Source organism: Zalophus californianus, chromosome 7 (genome assembly GCF_009762305.2).
Source record: "Zalophus californianus isolate mZalCal1 chromosome 7, mZalCal1.pri.v2, whole genome shotgun sequence".
Taxonomy (NCBI): domain Eukaryota; kingdom Metazoa; phylum Chordata; class Mammalia; order Carnivora; family Otariidae; genus Zalophus; species Zalophus californianus.
Genome location: NC_045601.1, coordinates 11,646,889 through 11,672,367, shown reverse-complemented (window position 1 = coordinate 11,672,367; position 25,479 = coordinate 11,646,889).

Genomic DNA, 25,479 nt, shown 5'->3' with positions numbered 1-25,479 from the left:
CGATTTTTCGGGATGATTCATATGCCAGGGGCTCATCTCTTCGCCGTGGGTAGTTCCAGCCTGTTTCACATTTGAATATGACAACTCCATCCCATAATTAGAAGGAGAGGTTAGAGTGAACCAAGTAGTTATGATTAATAATAACTCATCGATGCTATTAGGTCTTTATTTTCTTTGGCAGTTAATAAAATATGTTTAAGTGAAAAAGGCTCTGGTCGCGGCTCTCCCTTCTCCACACCCCACTCCTTCTGTCTACACATTCTATATCCTGCTGTAAATATAACTGTAGAAATAAAATGCTATACGAGTCTGTTGCGGAATGTAGGTTCTACAAGGAATCTTCCTGAATTCCTGTCTTTTAAGGAAGATTAAGGAATGGCTTTATTTAACCGGTAGCCTGCCGGACACAGGAACCTCAGATTCAACAAGTGTGAGTCAGATTCATTTATTTCTGCCTTCTGCCAGGGTCCAGCTCCTCCTGCTGCACTTCCACCTTCAGGTGACGCCTCCACCACCCACTCCCACTCTCAGATCAAGTCTGGCTGTCCCCTAGACCCTCCCCAGCCCTCCCAGCCCATTCCCAATCAACCTCCCAGCACCAAGTAGTTTGCCTCTGTGACTCCTCCCTCCTCCCCAGCCCCACTGCATTTCCTCCTCTGCCTTCTGAACTATTACAAAAGCCTCTTCAGTGTCTTCTCTCTTTTAGTGTCCTCTTAAATCCTAATTCTATATGACTAGGAGTAAACTATCTACGATGCACATCTACCTGCGCCACTTCCCGTATAAAATCCTTCAGTGGTTTCTTCTGCCTGCGGGATGAATTGTAAACTCTGTACATGATAGGAATGGGTCTTTATAATCTGCCCCAGACCCTGATTCCAGCCCCATTCCTGACCTTGCATCTTTTACCCCTTCAAAACCAAATCGTTCATAATGGTACCGATATAACTGGGACTTTGTCCATTCTCGACCCTCTCCCTGAAATGCCCCTTCACGTGTGTTGTTCTCCTGATTCTCTCATCTTTCAAGACAAGATTCAGGCCTCTTGGCCTCCAGGAATATGACCATCTGGGCTGGTTGAAAGCTCTGCCTCCCATCCCCATAGCATGTAGGGGGATGCACATGGAGCACCAGCAATGCTATATTACATGGAAACAATCTGTCTACTGAAATAAATTCTTCATCTTGTTCCACCCACTGACTAGCCTGATTAGGAAGAATACAGGTTTTAAATAAATACATGACTAGCACCCCTTTGCGGCCGTTGGTGTCTATTTTCTTATGCGCTCAAAAGTCGAATTACCTGCCGATCAGTTTCTTCCATTCCAGGAGCAGGAAGAACTCATAGAAATTGGGACCTTCCCACTGAAAGCAAAATGGGTCCTCAGCCCCCTCCTCCCTGGTGCTTCTCACATTTCAGTATCTCAAAGCAGGTTGAGGTGGAGAAGGGAAGAAAACAGTCGTAATGAAAATGGTTAAGTTAATTAATTGCGAGCTTGCTTGTAGGACCAGCACGTTTATTTAATCAGTTGCCTAGTAACCCTGCCTGTGTATGATGTGAATCTGATCAGCCTGCCCTGGAGCAAACGATGGGCCATTCTTTCTACAGCGCTCTCATCGTCCTGCTTTCACGTGCTTTGGGGTTTGGAAACCCCAAATTCCTCTCCCGCTCCGGAGCAGGGAGGTTGGGAGGTAGGAACACATTTTTATCATCTTCTCCTTTGTGCTCTCAGTCTCTCTCCACAGACTCCACAGCCCACGGATGAAGGTCTTTGCTTGAACGTGACCCTTCCGCCGGTGAATCATATGACAAGAAAAATGGCTCCCACCTGCCTTCCTGCTGGAGTGACCTACACACCAGGGCCCCCTGGAAGAGCTGGGGAGCTCTCAGAACTGTCACCATTTGTGTACCCCCGTCGTATGAACAGGCACTATTCCACACAACACTGCAGGTTAGGGCCTCTGCCCCAGACAGAATAGAGAGGATGAGACAAAAAAGGGACTCTGGGCTGTTGGTTGTGGGTCACGTGAGCCTTCCTGAGTGACCTTAAATGGGAAGCGAGAATAGATGCGGAGTTTAATCACGTAAGACCAGCTCAAGACAAACTGTGCAGTTTTGTTTCTTGTCTGAAAAAAAAAAATAATAACTCATGTACTGACAGGCAACTGAGCGCTTAGCACTCTTTGGTGCTAGATTTATTGGAGGATTTGACGACAAGAATTTGCTTGTAGTTTTTCACCTCCCTTGTGCTCTTCTCCTGGCTGGTTGTTTTTGAACACCCCTCCCCCATCTTTATCCCCTACCATCCCTGTTCTTAAGCCAAATAAAAAGGAAACATCAATGAAACAAAGACCCATGTTTCTGCTTTGACACACCATGACCACATTTTTATACTATTATGAGGTGGGGTTTTTTTTCTTCTATTTGTCAGTCTCTGTGGATAAAAGACTCCATCTTCCATAAAGAATTCCCACCAGAAATCTTTATAAACCCTCCATCAGAGAGACACTCTGCCATCGTGCTGTGCAAAAGCTAATCTAATTAAGACAGGATCTGCTAAATTTAATAGCCTGCTAAGAATTTTTACAGACATCTGGTAGCTGGAAGTTGGAGCAACTCTAACATATAAAATTCCTATTGTCCAGATGACCAGTATCAGGGTCAAATATTTTCCTTCTTTTGGGATCTCGTATTGTTTTGGTGTGGACACTGTTTTCAAGCCACCCTATCTGACAGGTAAATGCACTGGAAAAGAGATCGAGAATTGAAATTTCTAAATCTCAGCCTCCATCTGCAAAATGAAAGCAGTGATGCTTCCATCCTGGGATGGCTTCATGGGTAAATTTGAAAATGAATACACAGGGCCAGCTTCATAGGTGTGCAAACCATTCAGTCACACAGCAGCCTGTGTTAGTACACCCCTTGCTTGGTATAATGCTCTGCTGCCCTGTCTTAAATTCTTAATTTTTGAGCAAGGAGAATCTGAAGTATATATTTTACGATGGACCCTACAAATTATGTAGTTGGTCCCGCATATATAAAATTCTTTGCGTGATGCCTATTGCATCGTAGACACCATTATTTATATTGTAACATAATTATTACAAGCCTCTCCTCCCCAACCTATCCTCTAGTATAAAATGATGAAATTTAAGCTAGTAGGTTTTCTCCTGCCTCCAAGGAGGGTAACTTCTTGACCTGTAGTCCTAAGAACCCCTACCACTCCCATCCCCAACAAGGTCCATATCTATTTGTAGGACATGGAAAACACTCTAATATAAAAGTTAATACATGCTTGTTTGTGCAAAAATTACCCACTATACAGAACTCATAACTAATAACAACATTTCCTCTGAGGTAGAGAAGTGTAGTAGGTATCGGTTTCTGGAGGGGGAACCTCATTTCCATTTCATTTCGTCTTTCTTGTTTTTGTTTTAATGTACGTAAGTTTTGCCCTAAAAATAACAAAACCTAATTTTGTTTTACCTAGATCCTAACAACCCTATCTATACACAAATAAGAATGTACATTCAACTCCTAACTTTATTATCTGAAAAGATAGATCTGGGTAAGACATAACTTCCTCAACATCCAACCAATTGTCCAGCGTTGCAGAGACATGACCTCCATTCCAGACCAAGCCAGTGGTTGATCCCTGATGAGGGGAAGGGGGGTTTCCTCTCTCCACCCTGCGGTCCATAGCCCACTTCCAGGGGAGAAACGATAGGGATGGCACTCTTCTTGCACTGGAGACTTTACCCCCAAGTCTCCTGGGCCCCAGAAAGCATGTGCCCTCATAGGCAACTTTCTGTACCGCAGGAAGACAGAAGTATAGCAACCCATTAAAAAATGTATGTTCTGACAATATTTTGCTCTGGGGCTGCTGAGAAACATAGTATCCAACAGGCTTTGAAGTGCAAGGTAGAATCCCTGTGAAATGAGATTTTTCCCAAAGTATTCGAATGAAATAGATGTTTTTCCTCCACCAGAGCACAGGATGAATGACCTTGGGCGATGACAAATAGCGTAACACACACACACACAGTATCAGCCTGGATAATTACCATCTTAATAATGAAGCACATGGTCTGGATTTGTGTTCAGCATTTCTGCGGAATTCTGTGGGCACCCAGGGGTGACTTGGGGGCAAAGGTCAAGCTGACTAGCCAATTCTCAGAATTCTAGTGAAAGGAATTCCCCCACCGCTTTTTGAACAGAGTTCTAGTCTCCCACAAGAAAACCCAAGATATCATCCTAAATGGAAAAACAAAATTCCTCCAGCATCACTGCACTCCACATTCCTCTGGGGCAGCTAGCTATATAAAGAAAACACCAAGAAAACAAACAAACAAAGAGAAGAAAAGAATGTCTGCTCACCCTGTTGTGTAAGTGTCATGAATTATCTGCCTTTTCTGAAAAAATGTGACATAAGGTATTTGACTCTTTTCCTGCTTAGTCTCTTGCTGCTTCTCTGCTCTGGTCTGTGGGGGAACAGAACACAATTTGTGTGCCCTAGAAAATAGGCACATGAATTTGGGAAGGTACCTACAAGGATGGTGCACCCATGACAGTCAGTGGATATTAAAAAATAAAGATGGAGGTCACCTCCTGCCTTTCCCAACTCCCCACCCCAGCCCCAGCCCCTTCACAATTCCAGTTTCCAAAAAAAAGGTCATGTGAGGGCATAAGCTATATCTGTTGTTCTAGCTGACAGGTTCTGGAATTAAGCTGAGCTCACATAAAGTTGATTGTTTGTGTGTGCCAGGTCTGAGGTGACACCTGGCAGTCTGTAACTATTCTGTGCTTCATTTGGCTTAACGTTTGCCTTTCCTTTCCAGCAGTGCCTGGGAAAGGGGATAATGGGCATTTCTTAAATGAATAAATCAAGAGGAACATTGGTTTTGTTCCCTTGTGTTCTAAGAGGCCTAAGGTACTTTTAACTCCATGCCCCATCTGTTCTTGCCTGGCCCTTCCTGTAGCTTGTCGGAAAAGGTGTTAACCACTTTTTTAGCTTCTTAGCAAAGAGAAATGTTTTAGTGGGTTTGGGCCATAGTGGGGAAGGGTGGTGTAGTTAACAGTGAAGAGCATGGATACTAAGGCAGATTCCCTGCAGTAGTATCCCTACCCACGACTTACGAGGTGTATGATCTTGCATAAGTTACTTACCCTTTCTGTGCCATGACTTCCTCATCTGTGAAATGGAGCTCATACAAGTTCTGACAAAACATATAATTGTAATAAAGATAAAGTAGTTGATATTTTAAGATGCTTAGAGTGAAGCTAACACATAACAAGTGTCTTATACTAAGGAAATAAAATAAAATGCTATTTATAAGAAAGGATACTGCTAATTCATGGAAGGCAAATAAGTTTCAGCATAAGAGTGATCTTGTATTGATTGGTAGAAGATATCTGAAATTGTGTTAGGAAGGAGTTCAAAGCCATGTTTTGGCTCAGGTGAAAGGAGAACCCCTGGTGATCAATGATGTCTGCCTTGGACTCTGACAGAGGAAATGGCAAGACATGTGTCCCGTTTCTGCCATCGCTGATGTGCATGGGATGTTTGCTACCTCATATATTCCAAGGACCCAACAACATTAGAAAGCTTGACTAAATATTTTTGAGAATCATTTCTGTGCAGATATTATGTTGTGTTAAAACAGAAAGATGAGGGAGGCAGCCACTGCTTTCAAGATTTAAAGGCCAGAAGGAGAGAGGGGCCTATGAAGTAAAAGTTAAAATACAGTGTGAAGAGGTAGAGTGTAAATGCAAAGCTTTGAGAGCACAAAGGGGTAGCAACTAAGACACCCCAACAAGGGAGGAAGACATGAGAATTTGGGGGGAAGTCCATTTCCTATAAAATATCATGTCCTACGCAAACTGTCCTCTTGTCATAAACAATGGAAAAAAACATATGAAACCATGGTTTTCAGACATTGGATAACAGTCATCATTGGACCGTGACTCCAGAGAGAAGGAAAACAAGGTGAGCTCTGTGACCACATTAGCTCCATGACTAGAAGCAGATCCAGGTCAAAATATTGGGAGGAGCAGCCTAGCAGAACCTGTGGTGGTGGTTGAGTGGAGGTGATAAAGGTAATTCATGCCCCTTCACAACAGGGTGAGCAGACGTTCTCTTCTTCTCTTTGCTTGTTTTCTTGGTGTTTGCTTTATATAGCTAGCTGCCCCAGAGGAATGTGGAGTGCAGTGATGCTGGAGGAATTTTGTTTCTCCACTTAGGATGATATCTTGGGTTTTATTGTGGGAGACTGGAACTCTGGACAAAAAGAGGCAGGGAATTTCTTTCACTCTGGGGACTACCACTGAATACCAAAAAGAAGGCAGCTCCCTGGAGAGAAAGCTGCAGAGATCTCTAAGGGCAATTACTCTGCTCACATATCATAAAATATATTCAAGGATGAGAAAAAACATGAACATGAGGAAGAGAAAAATGGAAGAGATAGAAAGAAATTGAAATTCTAAAAATAAAGTAAAACATCTGAATTGAAAATTACTCAAGATTGATTTATAATATATGTCTTCAACTTGTCAGGGTTTACCTTTAACTTATATTTCACCCCTTCACATGTAGTCTAAGAATCTTAAAATATACGTCTATCCTCCATCATTGTGCATTCGTATTATACATTTTACATCTACTAGATTATAAATCCTACAATAAAAGCTTACTGGTTTTTCTTTTAATGATCAATTATCTTTTAAAGAAATTTTAAAATAGGAAAGAAATGCCTTCTATAGTTGCACACATGTTTACAACTTGGAGTACTAACCATCCTTTTTCTGGAGGCCCTGATATCCATCTGCCATAATTTTTTTATGTTTGGATAAATTATTTTAATGTTTCTTTTAGTAGATGTCTTCAATGATGAATTTTCCTAGCTGTTGTTGGTCCTAAAGTATTTATTTTGCATGCATTTTTTAAAAGGTACTTTTGCTGGACATAAAATTGTGGGCTGGCAGATTTTATCCCCAACAGTCCTTCCATTGTCTGATGGTCTGCATGGTTTCCGATGAGAAATATGCTGCTACTCTTTTCTTTGTTTTTCTATACAGAATGTATGTTTTATCTCTGGCTGCTTTTAAAAATTGTCTAATTATCACAGATTTTCAAAAACTTTGATTATAATGTGGGGTTTTTTGTGTGTTTTTCCTATGTTTCTTCTGTTTAGGATCCACTGAACTTCTTGGCTCTGTGTGTTTTTGGTTTTCATCAACTGGAAAATTTGGGGGGCACTATTTTTTTTCATTTTTTTTCTTTGCCCCCTAAGTTTTTCCCCACTTCTTTGGTCTTTTTTTTCCCCTGAGTGTTCATTTTTAATAGCTTCCAGTGCTATGCCTTCAATGTCTCTGATCTTTTTTTCTCCAATATCTAATTTGTTCCATAATTGATAGAATGATTAAACAAAAAACTAATAAGGATATAAAGTACTTGAACAAGAAAACACATAAGTTGTATCCTACAAATTGACACAAAAATAAGACAGCAAAAAATGTCAATTTGTAGGATACTCCACCCAACAACAGCAGAAAACACATTCTTTTCAACTGCATGTAAGACACTCACCAAGATAGACCCCATTCTGGACTATAAAACAAAACTCAATGATTTCATCTGCTCATAATGAAAATAAAATAGAAATCAGTTAAAAATGATTTCTGAAAAATTTCCTATTATTAGGGTTTTTTTAATCCACAAAGAAAGTCAGAAAACTATTTTTTAACTAAATGAAAACAAAAAGACAACATATCAAAATCTGGGGGGAATCAGCTAAAGAAGTGTATATAGAGAAAATTTATTGCATTAAAAGCATCTATTAGAAAATTTACAAATATGAAACTCAATTATTTAAGCTTATATGTAAAGGCATTAGGAAAAGAATGGAAAATTAAACTCAAAGCAGGCAGAAGAAAGAAAACAATAAAAATAAGAATGGGAGGCCATAAAATAGAAAACAGAAAAATTATAGGGAAAATATCAGTAAAATAAAAAGCTGTTTTATTGAGAAAGATCAGTAAAATTGATAAACCTTTAACAGTGATTAAGAAAAAAAAATCAATATCAAATAAAAGAAAGAATACAGCTACAGTTTCTACATGCTCTAAGAGCATAATAAGAGAATATCATGAATAATTTAATGCCAATAAATTTGACAACTTGAATAAAACAGACAAATTCCCAAAAAACACAAACTACCAAAAAGAAACAGATACATGATAGTTCCGTATCTATTGAGGAAATTGAATTTGTGAATAAAAAAGCTTTCCACAAAGAAAACTCCAGATCCAGGTCTAGATGACTTAATGGTGAATTCAAGCAAACAAAGGAGCAAAAAAGCAATTTTACACAAAGTCTTCTGGAGAATAAAAGAGACCAGAATATCTTCCACACTATTTTTGAAGCCAGCACAGCCTGGGTATCAAAACTAGATTAAGATATTACAGGAAAAGAAAGATATAAGCCAAAATTATAACAAGCATAATAGCAAAAATATTTAACAAATTCTAGAAAATTGGATTTAGCAATAGATCAAAAATCAATACAGCATGACCAATTGAGATTTATTTGAGAAATCAACAGTTGGGTTAACATTAGAAAAATCTACTTTATTTATTATATTAACAGACTAAGTAGAGAAAAAGTATATGTTTATTTTAATAGATGCAGCAAAAGAATTCGACAAAATTCAATATCCATTCACAATGAAAAAACTCTCAGCAAACATGAAACAGAAAGGAATTTCATCAACCTGAAAAACAGTATTTATGACAATTTTACACTTAACATCATACTTAATGGTGAAAGGCTGAATGAGTTCCTGTCAAGTTTAGGAACAAGGTAAGACTTCTTACCACTTGTATTCAACATTGTATTAGAGGACCTAGTCAGTGCAATATGGTAAGAAAAATAAATAAAAGGCATACATATTGGAAAGGAAGAAATAAAACTTTCTTTATTCACAGACATTAAGGTTGTATTTGTACAAAATCCTAAAGAAACTAGGAAAAAATATCTACGAAGAAACTAGGAGAACTAATAAGTGAGTTTACTAAGGTCGTAAGATGTCAATAAATACATTCAATCATATTTCCATATGCTGGCAGCAGTGTTGGAAATTGAAATGAAGAAAAATCTATAATAGTGTCAAAAAACATAAAATACATAGGGATATACTTAAAGTATGAGCAAAGACCTTAACTTGCAGATTACAAAGCATTGTTATGAGACATTAAAAAATATCTAAACAAATGTAGAAATGTATCATGTTTATGGAACAAAATTCTCAGCAATGTTTAGATGTGTAGTCTCCTCAAATTGCTCTATAGGTTCAATACACTCTTAATCAAAATCCTAATAGGCTTTTTTTTTAAAAGATCTTATTTATTTATTTGAGAGAGACAGCACAAGCCAAGGGGAGGAGCAGAGGGAGAGGGAGAAGCACATTCCCCACTGAGCAGGGACCCCGACCCCATCCCAGGACTCAGATCATGACCTGAGCAGAAGACAGGTGCTTAACTGACTGAGCCACCCAGGCATCCCCCGATAAGTGGGTTTTTGTTTTTTTGTTTTGAAATTGACAAGCTAATTCTAAGATGTATACGGAAACTTAAAGGACCTAAACTAACTCCCAAAATGAGAACAAAGATACATGCCTTACACTAACTTATTTCATAAATTCCTTTAAGACAGTGTGGTGTTGGTATAATTAGGAAATATAGATTCATGTTACAGAATAGAAAGTCCAGTAATAAACCTACACAATCCATGGCTAATTTTCATAAGGGTGACAATGTAGTTGAATAGGGACAATATCATTTTCTCCAACAAACAGTGTTGGAACAATTAGATATCCATGTATCAGCCAGCCTCCAAGATGACTCAAGTAATATGGCTCCTTAGTATCATATCTTTCCATAGTACCCTTCCATTGAATCTGAGCTGGCTATGTGACCAATGGAAGATGGTGGAAGTGAGAGAGACGGACTTCTAAGTTGGAGTGAACTTCACAGTATGGAAATCAGGTCATTTGGTTTCTCTCCTCAAAATATTTGAAAAGCTTCCTGTCTCACTCAGAATAAAATCCAAAGTCCTTACCTTCACTCACTAATATCTTTCGTGACTACCTCTCTGACCTCATTTTCTACTCCTCTCCCCACTACTTTGTAGGCATGTTGACTTCACAGTTCTTCAACTCTGCCTTGATCTTGAAATGTCTTACTCCCTCACTTCACTCCAATCTCAGATTAAATGTCACTGACAGAGTCCAGCCTTACTGCTCCTCTAAAATAACCCAGTCTCCATACCCCTTTCTCTGCTTATCTTTGTAGCATGATTCACCAAGTGACATATGGAATATTTGCAGGTTTGGGTGTCTCTTGCCTGCTGCCTCCCCGCCTCCCCCAAGTACATTGGCATGTAAGCTCTTTGAAAGTAGGGACTTTGTTCTGTTCAATGCTGAATCCCCAATTCATAAAAAAACAGCAGGCATGTGGTAGGTGCTCATTAAATATATTAAATGGACAAATAAATCTCTGTATTTTATCAGACTTATAGTGGTACAAAAAGTTAAAATGAGGCAGAAATTCAAGGAGAAAAAATAAAAAAGCAATGGGAGCAAAGAAAAGAGTTTCTTTTTTAAGATTTTATTTATCTGACAGAGAGAGACACAGCGAGAGAGGGAACACAAGCAGAGGGAGTGGGAGAGGGAGAAGCAGGCTTCCCGCTGAGCAGGGAGCCCGATGCGGGGCTCCATCCCAGGACCCTGGGATCATGACCTGAGCCGAAGGCAGACACTTAACGACTGAGCTACCCAGGCACCCCCCAAAATAAGAGTTTATTACACGATCATACCAGCTCCGAAGAGTGTTCAACAGCCCACAGTCTGGATCAGCTAATGGCGAAAAATAAAACACTATTGCAGGAGTTAAGCACCGTTGGAACATCTGGAGCCATCGAAGCAGCTCAACTTGCAGGTATATGGCCCTGTAGAGAGGACCTCAAAACAAATATTAGGCTAGTTGGGGCTTTGGTACTACCTTCTAGAGCAAGAAGTACCCTGAAACTGACCAATTTCTGGGTTACTGTGAAGAGCCAGTGAGTAGTATGAAAGAAAAAGTTATCTTCACTGAACAGGGAATTTGGGGGCAGATTATGTTCAGATTCTGACAAATACTATGAAAACCAGAACCTTAAAATCCAGAATTTTAAGAACCAGTCTCAGTTCTGCTTTCTTCACCAACTTTCTTCCTGAAGCTCCAGCTACTCCTGTCCCATGAATGTGGAGGGCAGAGCCATTGTGGAGGTCCCCTGGTTGAGGGAGAGAGAGTTGTCTCCCAATATCCATTTTCCCTTTCATTTCACCTTGGCACCTGGCCACCTAGGCAGACACTACAGTGCCTTGCTTCCACTGATGTATGGGGATGTTCAGGCTGGTGGGATTCAAGTGGAACAGATACGTGCAGATACTCTGTCACCACCTTGAACACCATCTTGGGCAAAGCCTCGGTCACCATCTTAGGCACTAGCTTGCTATGGAGGACTTGCTTCTTCCCACTGGCTGGGGCATAGCAAGCCACATGGCCAGCCTGAGTCCCTGGATGACTTATGTGTGAAAACCCTCTGGGCCACCCTGGTCTGCTTCATAAGAGAAAAATGAACTTCCTTCTTATGTCTCTTTGTTACAGCTGTATAGCCGGTATCACAAATACTGTAACAGTGCGGTGGTGCAGTAGAAAAGCATACCATCTTAGAATCAGAAAGCCCAAGTTCAGAGCCCACATCTTCTAGTCACCAGGCACATGTTCCCAAATCTCCTTTCCTCAAAGTAAAACAGATAAAAACTTCCTTGCAAGGGGTTGTATGTCTACAACTTTAGAAGCATGTATAGTCTCTAATCCTTGGTATTTACTCAGTAAAGTGTTACCCACATTATTGACTTTATTGGCCATACAGAAATGCCTACCAGAAGCCCCAGCAGTGGAGCATGTCAGGAAAGAAAGGGACACATGAAAAAAGAGGCACCAAGATCCTTGAGCCCTTGTCCATGTTCTTGGTTCTCTGGGAGTAGCATTCAACCCAGAATATTTCATGCCATACACTGAAGACGGTCCTCACAAGTCAGGATGGAAAGTGTTCATGCTCCAGTTTTCTTAATCTTACTTAAGTAAAGGTATTTCCCCTCCCCCGAATCCATTACTTCACAGAAGCCTTGATGATGATACACTGTGTCCTGCTCTCAAATCATGTTGTTACCCTGAGCTCAAAAAGCCAAAAACTGAAGACAAGGCTATACCTCCATGATCCCCCAAATAGGATTTCTGTGATTTTAAAACCTTCAATGCGGAAATGCCTGAAAATAACTTGTCAACTAGAACAAGACCAATGCTGTGCAAGTCCTTCAAAAATCCCCGAGGAGGGTACCCATCCCCCTTTCTGGAACTTTCCTCTCGAATGAAAGCTGCAACTTTCACATCAACTGCAGAAATCTCAAACACACAGCAAAAAAGAAAAAAAAATTATGTCCAGATATGATGTACTGTAATGTTTACCATTTTAAAGGAGTCACTTCTTAGCCTGCTACACAGTAACTAACGCATTTGTTTCACTCAAATCACTTCACATAATGAAGGACTCTTGTACATTCAGCAGGAGTTCTGCCATCCTGAGGTGACGAGTTGGCATTGGAGGATTTATCTCCACCATCCACCAGTATGAAAAGCTGGTGCTGCGCTTTTTTAACATGGCAAAAACAGTGAGAAAGTTGCAGTTCTGGCTTGTGAATTCATCAAGAGCTGACTTCATGAAATCTTAATGAACAGACTCAAGCTAGGACTGGGGATAAGTCATTCAGGCAAAGAAAAATGCATTAATGCAACATTAAGCCCAAGAAAGTATAAACCTATAAAGCTTGAAAATATAGTCATTGCAGGTAAAATAAATAGGACCCTTTTGTCTATGTGTATTTATACATTTGTATGTGTGTGCACGTATATGCATATAAATACACACATATGTATATATATATATATATATATATATATATAGAAGGAGAAAGAGACAGAGACAAAAAGAGACAACATGTATTAAATAACCATAACTCAGAATATTATGATCTAATATTATACAATGAAACTTTCAGTAATGATGGATTAATAACCTCAGGTCAAAAGCTGCCCTTGGACTTGCCCTGAAAATTGCTTTCAGCAAAGGAGAATTTGACCTAGCATCTTAAAGAGAATCCCTGAAAGCATAATTTACTCCAATATATGGAGGTACAGATATGTAACAGGTTGGAGGTGCCCAGTTTGTGTTTTTTTCCACGGACGGAGCTGCTCTGTCAATGGTAAATAGAACTGACACCACCACGTTTCCCCGCCACTGCCTCTGAGCTGTGCTCGGTAGCTACCAGCATCTTCGAGGTGTTCCAGGCGGCCTGCCCCCGCATCTGAAACACACAGCCGGGATAGGCCGAAATCTGGGTGAGGTTTCCAGCCAAATGGCGGGTGGGAAGGAGGAGACAATTACAAGGGCGCATTTATCCCAAGCGCCCATAAGAGAGTGAAATTATGGCCAACTCTGAGGTCCAGCAAATACTCATGGGACACTTTCTCAGATGATAGACAGTCACACCCTCCGCACAGCACCGTGGAGGACAGTGGTATTCTCCTTGGAGATGAGCTGCTTGTGGTGGTGAGCCGGGGCATAAACATGTGCTTTCTTCCACTGGGTCTCCTGCTTGTTCACTCGTCCATGCAGCATCATGGGATTCTGGTCCAATTCTATTGTCCACCCTTGCCAAGGACACACGGCTCCTTCCTTTACGATCATCTGCGAAGTGGCAAAAGCCTAGAGCGGGGAGTGGAATAGAAAGGCGCCGTCCCCAAGGGACTCATCTGAATTGCAAGGGAGACTGGGCTAGGGCAGGTTTTGTTCCTGCATCCATATGCATCTGGCTGCCACGCTTCCCTTCTTAATGCTGCTCACATACTCAATTGAAATCAGTTGAAGCAGCTAGCTAGCATAACCTTCTTTTTAAATAAAAGTGCTTCCCACCCAGAACATCTCAGAGTGATAGAAAATAGACAAGGAGCCACAGAGATATCAATTGGACTATTTGAGCTAATGGTAGTTTTATCTCCCTATAAACATTTTATTATTAATTCTTTAAGTGTTTAAACCCTTTATAATACCTTCATCTGGGAGGACTTGGTGAAATTATCTACTTGTCAGGTATATAACTGGAAGAATTGTAATACAAATATAAGTGATCGTATTTTGGTCACCTGTGGTTAATTTTTCTTAGATAAACCACTGAGGAACCCAATATGGAAATGTCAAAATTGCCTCAGAGTGAGAAGCTCAATTTGAATATTTATGTACATGCTCCAAGTTGAGGTAATCCAGCAAACTGTTTAATAAAGACAAAAGGATTGTGCTGTTTGTGCATTTTAATTTGTAAAACAAAGAACATCCCACAAATGTGATTTAGTTATATTATTACACACTTTATTATTCATGCATCTTGTTTTCTGAAACCAAAACAACAAGACATGTGTTGCAAAATATCAGCGTTCCCACAATTCATACTCACAGTCAAACTTTGGTTACCTGGTACACAGTCAAGCTGGGGAGCCCAACTGCAAGGGTGTGTGTGTGTGTGTGTGTGTGTGTGTGTGTGTGTGTGTGTGTGTATGGGGGAAGAGAGAAGAGATATTTTTATCACTAAAAATAAAAATAAATGAAATAGGTCACAATGTAAAAAATATTTAACTTTCTTAGCACAGTGCCGCTACCTATTTTCTTGTTTAATGTGCTTGTTTATCATCTCTGTCCCTACTCCCCATTACTCCCTCCTCCCAGCACCTGGCAACCCCCATTCTACTTTCTGTTTCTATGATTTTGGCTAAGCAAGGCACCTCATATAAGTGGAATCACACAGCATTTGTCCTTTTGTGACTGGCTTATTTCACTTAATGTGATGTCCTCCAAGATCATCCATCCTGAAGCAAGTGTCAGAATTTTCTTCCTTTTAAGGTCAAATAATATTGCATTGTCGGAATATACTACATTTTGTTTATCCATTGATGAGTCGATGGACATTTGGGTCATATGTGTTTTTTTTTTCTTAAGATGTATTCATTTATTTGAGAAAGAGAGCAAGCGCAGAGGGAGGGGCAAAAGGAGAGGGAAAGGAAGCAGCAGGCTCCCCGCTGAACAAAGAGCCCAATGCCAGGCTGGATCCCAGGACACTGAAATCATGACCTGAGCCCTTAACCAACTGAGCCACCCAGGCACCCCAATATTTGGTTTTGATGGCATTTTCTGTCTGGGGCTTGTTTTATTTTGTTTAATTCATTTTGAATGTCTTAGATAGGGCCTGTCTTCTCCAATTCTTCAGCCCTACACTGATTTTTCTACTCCCAACTCCTTCACCCAGCTTTACCATTTACCCCATCTGCTCATGACTTTCAATTACGATTAAACTGTGATGACTATACAGCACTTGCTAAAATGAAAATAGAAATAATCCATATTATAAATCAAGAATTAAACCAGAGAAGGAATTTCTACCTAACCTCTAGTTAATTTGGTAACAATTTAAGGAAAACATCCACTCCTTGATCATTCCAGGTTTTAATCGGTAGAAATTTAAGGGTCATTCTCCTCTGATTGTTAAATCCTGAATTATTCTGTACAACTCTGATGGGGTCAAACTAGCATATTTGTGCAGAGGGCTTATGCTGGCAGAACTCCCTCTCTTCATTCATTCGGCACACTTGTATTGAGTGCTTATAATTTGTAAGGCTTTGTACTAGCTTTGTGGATACAAGCATTAGCAAAACCAATATAGCTTTGGCCCTTGTGATGTTCACTCTCTCTAGAGAAGCCAATATTAAGCAAATAGTTCCCAAAGTAATATAAAATTTCAACATGAAAAAGTGCCAGGTGAAATCAAAACAGTGGAAGTGTAATGCTATAATAGCAAAAAGCAGGGGAAGATGACACAGTCCCATGTATGGTGTATGTTTGGGGGAGTGAACAGGAAAGAGAGTGCTCTTCTCAAATGAAGACAATTAGCATGATGTGTCTGACAAGGAATGTGAAGTATCAAATTGAGGGGTGATTATTAGGGGGGTCCTCATTTCCCTTCCTTTCCATGCATTCATTCAGACAACCCATCCAAGGTCAGTTAGTCAAAATTATATTAAGTACCTATGTGCATTGCACAATGTCAGGTGCTGAGTAGAGACAGAAATAAACCAGACAAGCAGGTCTTTATGCATGTAGACTTGCATCCTATTGGGGAAACATACAAAACCCAAGTAAAGTAACATACAAAATAAAGACAAATACTGTGGGTGCAGTGAAGGGAACCAAACAAGGCTAACATGGAGAATAACATGCTGATATGACCAGGTAAGGATTCCTTGAGAAGGTAAGGTCTAAGAGGAGTCTAAAAAGATGAGAAAGAGCTCATTGAACAATGAAATGGAGGGAAGAGCACTGTGGCTCATAGGAATAGCATAAGAAAAGGTTGTGATGAGTTTGGCAAATTGAAGCATTTGGAAGACCACTATGGCTGGAGAACAGTTTGATTGGAAGTTGGGGTTTGAGATGGGCAGAAGCCTCTAAGTTTTGGCAGTAAGTTTAGGGGTTTTTTTTGTTGTTTTGTTTTTTTCATTTCTTCTTTCTTTCTTCCACATAATCAGAGAAGTGACGAGGTCTAACTTCTATCTCGGGAAGACTGCTCTTGATGCTGTGTGGAATATAGATTAAGGATGGCACTTAGGAGCAGCCCAAGCAAGAATGACTGTGCCCTGGACTCTGCATTTTCATCCTTCTGTTGTCTTTGGATGCCTTTCCCACTAGAAGGTAAGCCCCATAAGGGAAGTACTTCTGTCTGTCTTTATTCACTGCCACACCCTCAGGGCCTGACAGTGGCTGGAATACAAGAGTTGGTACAAATTTGTGTTGTTATTATTACATATGATAATCAAGCCTCTGAATAATGCTCTTGAAATATTTGCTTTACTACATCAAGATAATGACCAGATTAATTTACTGAAAAATATCTGTGATAGGAATGCTTATCGTTTCTACTTGGTCTAAGAATTCTCCATGAACATGCCAGTCTCACTTTACTTTCCAAGCTAAGATTTAATATCTGGAAGCAGCAGTGAGATTGCAGATCACTAAGGCTTCATTACCTTTACAAAACAGACTACAGGGCATTTACTCATGTGCTCTGAAATATTATCATAAAACTAAACCTCACTTGTCAAAACAAACAAGCAAAGTAAATTCCATGAGGCATTATAGGCTCAATAGCAATTGCATTATTTTTACAAGCTAATTCATAAAACCAGATAATGCAAATGGCACACCCCTTCATAAATGCGAATGTGTGAGATTCTATAGCATTAATACATCAATGCAGATGTGTAAATAACTATACTGATCCCTCAATAAAAGTGTTTTATTCTCATTGCTCTTGGATAAATATGCCATCTGAATAATTTACTTCTTTCCCCTCTTGAAGTAATATTTCTAAGGTAAAAATTCAGAGTCATGAAATTAAGAAAAACTACATTTGATTACAGCCTGCCAAACTTCAAAAGATGAAGATGAATTAAAACTAATAATGATAATAGTAATAATAATAAAGCATTCACTATGGAAATCTCACTACTTCACATACTTCAGTCAATTAGTCACCCAAACATTTCCAATTATTCACATATTTTGACTTTGTGCAAACAAAACATTGGAATGAATGACTGAATTTTTCTATTCTCATTCAAATGGTTTTACTCAAAGTTATTGCAACTTGTAAGGAGTGGCAGTGCTTTTAAAGGTACTTATGCAAAATGTGTCTTGATTTGATTTATTGTCACAGTAAAAAAATTATCATAAATTAATCCCTCTATCCCTCACATGTACAGAAGATAAGTAAACCCCACAGATACTAATATAACATTTAATATGCATATGATCATTTCTATTCCAAATCCCTTTCGTATTCCAACTTGAGTAAATATAGGAAGAGCCAAACTAGTTTGGAATCCAGCTGGAGTCTTCTGGAGAATCATACTATATATATATAATATGTGGAAAAGTAAAATCCTAAAACATAAAAAATTTATATTCTGATTGTTATTAAGGGCTCACAAAATCATATTTCCAGCTTTAGTTGACCACAAGTACTTACCTGAAGTCATTCACTGGAATTATAACAACTTCTATATTTGGAGCTTCTACTTTATACTGATAGCATCTCTGTTTCCAAGATTTAATCCCAACTGCAGGTCTGCATCCAGTAGATGTAACAGACCTTAGTTCTTGATCCTTGGGCAACATTTGCATCATCTGGAATGTAAATTGGTATTTCCAATTGAAATGTTTATTTGCTTATCAAGAGCTATTTCAGACTAGTATCTATGAGGAAATATTTGACTAGCCTAAAATTCAGTACAGTGTGTACTGAGGTGTGGGGTGAGGGGAGTCTGGAAAAGCTGACAGATAATTGAATTGTGAAAAGAAGAAACAGGATTTAAAATAAATGAAATAGGATGAAATGAACAATATCTGCAAACACTCTCAAAATAAGTAAGACTATAATAAAATATGAATTTGTTCTTGAAAATACCTTGATTTGAAAGCTTTTGAAATTCTTTGATGGAAATTGCTATATGGGCACAAAGCATTAACATTATTAGTAATTGTTGTTATAAAACATTAGTTGAAAATAGCAACACAGGAATTTGCAGTAAGTTTCGTAAGTGTAAACGTCACATACCCTGCTAACATTTCAGCAAGAAAAATAAAGAAATGAATAAATACACTAATCATTATTTTTACTCTTTCCACACCTAGAAAATAAACATAACTGGATGAGTAAAAGTAGCAAATGTATCACATGGCATTCGATTGCCTAGAAATAGGATTCTTAAAAGAATGAGTGGGTTTTTTTCCTAATGTGATTTCATTTAACCCACATCCTTTATTCAGCAATCCCATTTTGAGCACTGACTACCTTCCAGGCACTGTGCTAGGAACCACACATCAGACCAACAGAGCACCTGAGAAATGCCCCATCTTCAAGATGTTAAGAGCTAGGGGGAATTAATTGGTGTTATCATTGTTATGGTACTATGAATAGCATCATTATTAATATTTGATTGAACCTCAACTCAGAAAGAGTAAAAACACAAAATGTTTAATTTCTGTGCTTGATATGCAGCCAAAGAAACCTCCAGGGTCCTTTGGGTGATCAGGTCAGGTGTTAGGGATGGTTCTCCATCTTCTTTCCAAATACAATGCATCTATTTATCACTAGGTCTTGATGAAACAAACTACTTCAAAGGGACTCTTACCTTTAACAATCTGCTCTAGAACGACATCTGGCCTCAGTGCATTTTGTAGGTGTATCCCAAGCCCCAGAAAAAGCAAATACAGTAAAAAGTCAATTAAGATGTAAGATTTACCACTTTAGGGCCAAGATAGATTAAAAATAACAATCCACAGGAGAGGTTCCTAGCCCAACCCCCGGGACTTAGGGAGGTTGAGGTCTGAATCAGCTTGCACGATAATGAATCCACAATGAAAACTAGTATTTAACTTACTATTCCCCCCATCTATCCTATGTATTGTTCAAATCAGGGAATTTCCCTCTGATCTCAGTATTTATCTTGGGCCTCTCCCAAATTTTAATTCCAATTTTTGTTATGTTGGAAGTTTAAAGGAGTGAAGAATAATTCCAGAAAGGAGAATTTGTCTTATTTCTGCCAGGGGAGTCAATTATCCTGCAAAGACAGGAAGAACTCTGGTATCGAAGTTCTCTCTACAAATGCAATATTGGAATAGCTGATGGAGTCAAAGGCTGCTGTTGGGGAGGGGGGGAGCCAAGTGAGGAGCAATGCCAGAAGGTATAAACCAGGGTAGAGACTGTGGACACCACGAGTTAATCAGGGAGACTCCACTAATTAGATGACGATGTTGGAGATTTGCACTGAAACAAAGTGTGAAGAGGAAAGGGTCAAGAGGAATGCAGTACCTGTGTTGGAAAGTCCAGAAGAACTGAGGATATTTACTCTGCCAGGAGAAAGAGAAGGAGTGGTTTTATGTCTGTGTGTCAACATAATAAAGAGGGGCAAAGGCAGGGCGAGTGGACAAGTTGAAAGGGTCAGACAGCAGCAGGGGGATTCAGGTCACGTCCCTTCGAGAAATAATCACTTGTTCACATGCTTGGGGGAGGCCATCAACCAGATATAAGTGATTTGATTACTTCCTGGGCAGAGGAGGTCAAGACCCCTAAAACCAGAGAGAGCTGCCCAACCCCCTTGGGAACCACTTGTCCACACGTCACAGTCCCATAGGACGGAAACCACATTCCCTCTGCTCTGCTTACCCCACCCCACCCCAACCCTTTGCCAATCACCCACATCAATAGCAATGATCCAGAGCCCCAGAAGAGAAGAAACACAGATTTTCAGTAAGTGATGGGCGCAAGGCGGGTGATTAGTGAGTTTCCTTTGTTTTTCTTTCCTTTTTTTCTTTTCTCCTTAGGAAAAATTTAAAGCTTCTGATTCTTTGCATCTTTTTAATAATAAAAGAAACACAGAAATATAATAAAACAGTTCAAAACAAGGCAGAGGTACAGGAAGTATAGAACTGCACTATCCAAAATGATAGGCACTCGCCACATGGTACTCTTGAGCCCGTGGAGTGTGGCTGCTCCAAATTGAGATGTGCTGTCAATCTAAAATATACCTGGATTCCAAAGACGTTGGATGAAAACCAGATTGTAAAATATTACATTAATAAGAATTTTATATAGATTGTATACTGAAGTGATAATATTTTGGCTAGGTTAGATTAAAAATATATACTATTAAAAATAATGCCATGTTTCTTTTTTTACTTTTTTAATGTGGCTACTAGAAAACTGAAAATTAAATGTGTGGCTCACTTATTTGCTTTTCTTTATACTTCTGTTGAAGAGTGACAAAATGGAAGATGGAGAGCTCCCCTTTACTCCCTGCATTCCTGTCCCCAGAAAAAGCATTTTATGTATTCTTAAAGACCTCATTTGATATATAGAAAGTTAAAAACAAAATGAAGCCATTTTATATGCATTTTCTTGAAATTGTCTTTGTTTTTCACCTCACAGCAGATCTAGGAGATTGCTCATTGTTGGTACATGTGCGTCTCCCTCATTCTTTGTTATTGTTATGGGCATGCTATTGGAATATCCCCAACATTTATTTAATGTCCTTGTTTATGGAAATTTAAGTTGTTTTTTTCACATTTCTATTTTCATACTAACATTGTAACAATATGTAGACTTGGAGTCTCTGGGTCAGAAGGAAGGAGAATTTTTCATTTTGATAAAGACTACCAAATTATGTTCCAAAAAGTATCCATCGAATTATATTACCACCTAGTACAAAAATATCAATTTTCCCATGCCTTTGCCCAGCTTGTAAAATTTTGTTCAATTTGACGGATGAAGTATATATCATTTTAATTTAGTTTGCCCTAGCCATGGCTGAGTTTGAGTATTTTTCACATGTTTATATATAATGAGTACGTGGACTAGGCAGAAAACAGCTTTATTCATTCTTACAACTTCCTGTTCCAAGCCCAACTTGAGACTCAGGCTTTTTCACTTTTTTTTCCTCGTCCTCATTTTTTGTATGAAATCTCAGCCAAATCCTTCCGTGTTTCCAGTGACTGACAGAGAGTAAAAGTCTTCCCATCTCTTTCAATCATAGAAGCCATCTTGTTTCCGGAACTCAAGTGTCCAGTCCAACCTCATAAGCACATCGTTCTTTTTTTTTTTTTTTTTAAGATTTTATTTATGTATTTGAGAGACAGAGAGAGCACAAGCAGGTAGAACAGGAGGCAGGGGCAGAGGGAGAAGCAGGTGCCCCTCTGAGCAGGGAGCCCTATGTGGAGCTTGATCCCAGGACACTGGGATCATGACCTGAGCTAAAGGCAGATGCTTAACCGACGGAGCCACCCAGGTGCCGTAAGCACATTGTTTTTACTTCATTCAACTTGAAGTTGTGCTGTCCTCCAGCTCTCTCTCCTCAGACTGGAACCCCTCCTTTCCCATCCATTTCCTTCCCCAATTCTCACCTCCTCCTCAGTGACCCCCCCTCCTCCCACAATATTCACTGTAAGTTATTAATTGTGTTTTCTTTTTCTTGATGTTTGTAGAAGCTCTATACATATTCTGGATATTAATTCGTTGTCTGATATATATTCAGCAACTATTTTCTCCCAGCCTGTTACTTCTTTTTTTTTTTTTTTACTTTATCGTATCTTTTACCAAATATAGATTTTGAATGTTGATTTATCAATCTGTTCATTTAACTTCTGCAGTTTGTATGCTTAGCAAAGTCTTATATACTTCAAGATTACAGAAATAGTCTTATTTTTATTTTTGTCAAAGCATCATTGAGCTATAATTCACATACATGACAACTTGTCCATTAAAGTGTACAAGTCAGTGGTTTTTAATATATTCAGAGTTGTGCCCTCATCAACATGATCAACTTTAGAACATTTGCATCCCCTTAAAAAGAACTCTGTATGCTTTAACTTATCACCCACCCTCCATCGTCCCATCCCCACCAGCCCTGGGCAACCACTAGTCTGCCTCCTGTTTCTGCGAATTCGCTTACTGTGAGCACTTTATACAGATGGAATCATATGATATTTGGTCTTTTGTAACTGGCTTCTTTCGCTTAGCATAATGTTTTCAAGGTTTATCCATGTTATAGCATGTTTAAGTTCTTTATCCCTTTTTATGACAGAATTATGCATTCATCAGTTGATGGACATTTGGCTTATTTCCACCTTTTGATTACTTTGAATAATACTGTTGTGAAGATTTGTGTACAAGTTTTTCATGTACATATGCTTTTAATTTTCTTGTGTCTATACCTAGACTGGAATTTTTGAGTCAAATGATAATTCTGTGTTTAACTTTTTGACTGCCAGGCTGTTTTGCAAAATGGCTGCACCATTTTATATTCCCCCCAGCAGCGAATGAGGGTTTCAATTGTTCCATATCCTCACCAACACTTGTTATTATCTGATTTTTTTATTCTAGCCATCCTAGCAGGTGCAAAGTGGTATCTCATTGTAGTTTTGATTTGCATTTCTGTGAGTAATGATATTAAGCGTTTTTATGTGCTTACTGATCATTTGTGTATCTTCTTTAAAGAAATGTCTGTTTGAATGCTTTGTCCATTTTTAAATTTTGTTGTCTTTTTTTATTGAGTTGTAAGAGTTCTTTATATATACTAAATACAGATCCCTTAGCAGACATATGATTTACAAGTATTTTCTCCCATTCATTGGTCATTTTCTCACTTTCATGGTAGTGTAATTTGATGCTCAAAAGTTTTTATTTTTGATGAAACCCAAGTTATCTATGTTTTTCTTTTGAAACTTGTGCTTTTGGTGTCATATTTAAGAAGTCATCATTAGGGCATCTGGGTGGCTCAGTCGTTACGTGTCTGCCTTCAGCTCAGGTCATGATCCCAGGGTCCTGGGATTGAGCCCCACATCGGGTTCCCTGCTCAGCAGGGGGCCTGCTTCTCCCTCTCCCGCTCCCCCTGCTTGTGTTCCTGCTCTCGCTGTGTCTCTCTCTGTCAAATAAATAAATAAAATATTTAAAAAATAAAAAAAAGAAGTCATCACTAGATCCAAGGTCATGAAAATTTAATCCTATGCTTCCCTCTAAGAGTTTTATAATTTTAGCTCTTACATTTAGGTCTCTGATCCATTTTGAGTTAATTCTTGTACATACTTTGAGATAGGGGTCCAGATTCATTCTTTTGCATGTAGATATTCAGTTGTCTCAGCACCATTTCTTGAAAAGATTATTCTTTCCCTGCAGAATTATTTCAGCACAGTTGTTGAAATTAATTGACAGTAAATGTGAGACAAGATTCCCATACTCTTATTCTCATGTTTTTATAGATTTGGGCTTTTTTAAAAATTTATTTCACCTACAATTATTTTCAGGTATGATGTGAGCTAGAGGTCTATTATTTTCTAAATTTATGGCTAATTGTGACAATATTATATTCGAATAATAGATTTTCTTTACTAACTTGAAAATTCACTTTACCTTCTGCCATATTCTCCTATGTATATAGACCTATTTAAGAACTTTTCATTACGAAAATTTCATGTCTAGGTATTTGTTTTGGTAACATTATCCTCATTAGCCCTTGGTAAGAACTTGTTTCTTTCTTTCAGCAATAGCATTTTCTTCTCCTTTTTTCCAATTTCTCTCCCCTGTTGTCTCTGTTCTCTTCTAATGGGAAGGATGGGTACTTTTAGATCCATCCCTTATGCCTTATTTCATGCTTTCTAATTCTTTGTGCTTTTCTATTATTCTCTGGATGAATTCTTCAATTTAAACTTTACACTAAGTGGCTCTTCATTCATGTGTGTGTATGTGTGTGTGTGTTTCTGTTATTTCCAAATCCTTAATTTTTTTTACAAGCAAGTGAATGCAATTTCTTCTCACATTTTTCTGAGGATATTAATTTATTGCAGAAGTCATGGGTTTGCCTTTGCAGTGGACTCTGTCTCAGTGCCAATATGCACATCTCCTCATTCTTAACACAAGTGTGCACACAAGCCACTGCCGGCACCTGCATTTTTTTGCCTGGGGGCTTTACCTTGACTCTGAAACCCACATTGCTGCCAAAATTGCAGGCTGGAGGAATTAAGGAATTAAACCCTAGGAGCAACCCTCAACCACTGACTGTTGAAAGTTGGTATATAATTACCTGAACTCTCTCATCCTCAGGTTGGATCACTGACTCATGTGTTTGACACTGGATCCAGTTTCCCCAGTGGGATTGAGTTCTCATTGCCACAGTGCTTGCTGGTTTGATGTCATTCCCTTTATTTGCTGCCTTTCTGTTTCACTTCCTCTCTCTCCTCCTGCTCTTTCCTTCACCTTCCAGTGAATTACTTGCAGTTGAATCCTTGTCTCTGGTCTGCTTCTGGGGAAACCCAAATTAAGACACCCTCTCACAATTTACCCTATTTCTCTGGACTTTAGTTCTTCTATATTTTGTCATTTATTCTTCTACTTTTGGTGGCTGGTGGGTGATTCTTATTTGTTTGCTTATCTTTGTATTTGAGATTCCCTGCTACATTGTCTATTAACACTGAGAAGCTTGCCTTAGAGGAAGTCATTGTTAGCATTTCTTTCCTAATTTCATCTCTCCTGCAGCCACACCCCAGGTCCCTAGTTTGAGTTTCTGACACATCCCTGGTTGGGGTGGGAGAGGTGAGGATAGAGAGTAAAGATAAGAAACAAGTGTAATCTGGTGATGGTGTCCTTAAATATGATATGTTCTCAATGTGAGTTTGTAATACATAGGCACTTTACTGGGTTTTTCTGAGACTCCCCACTGGAAATTTC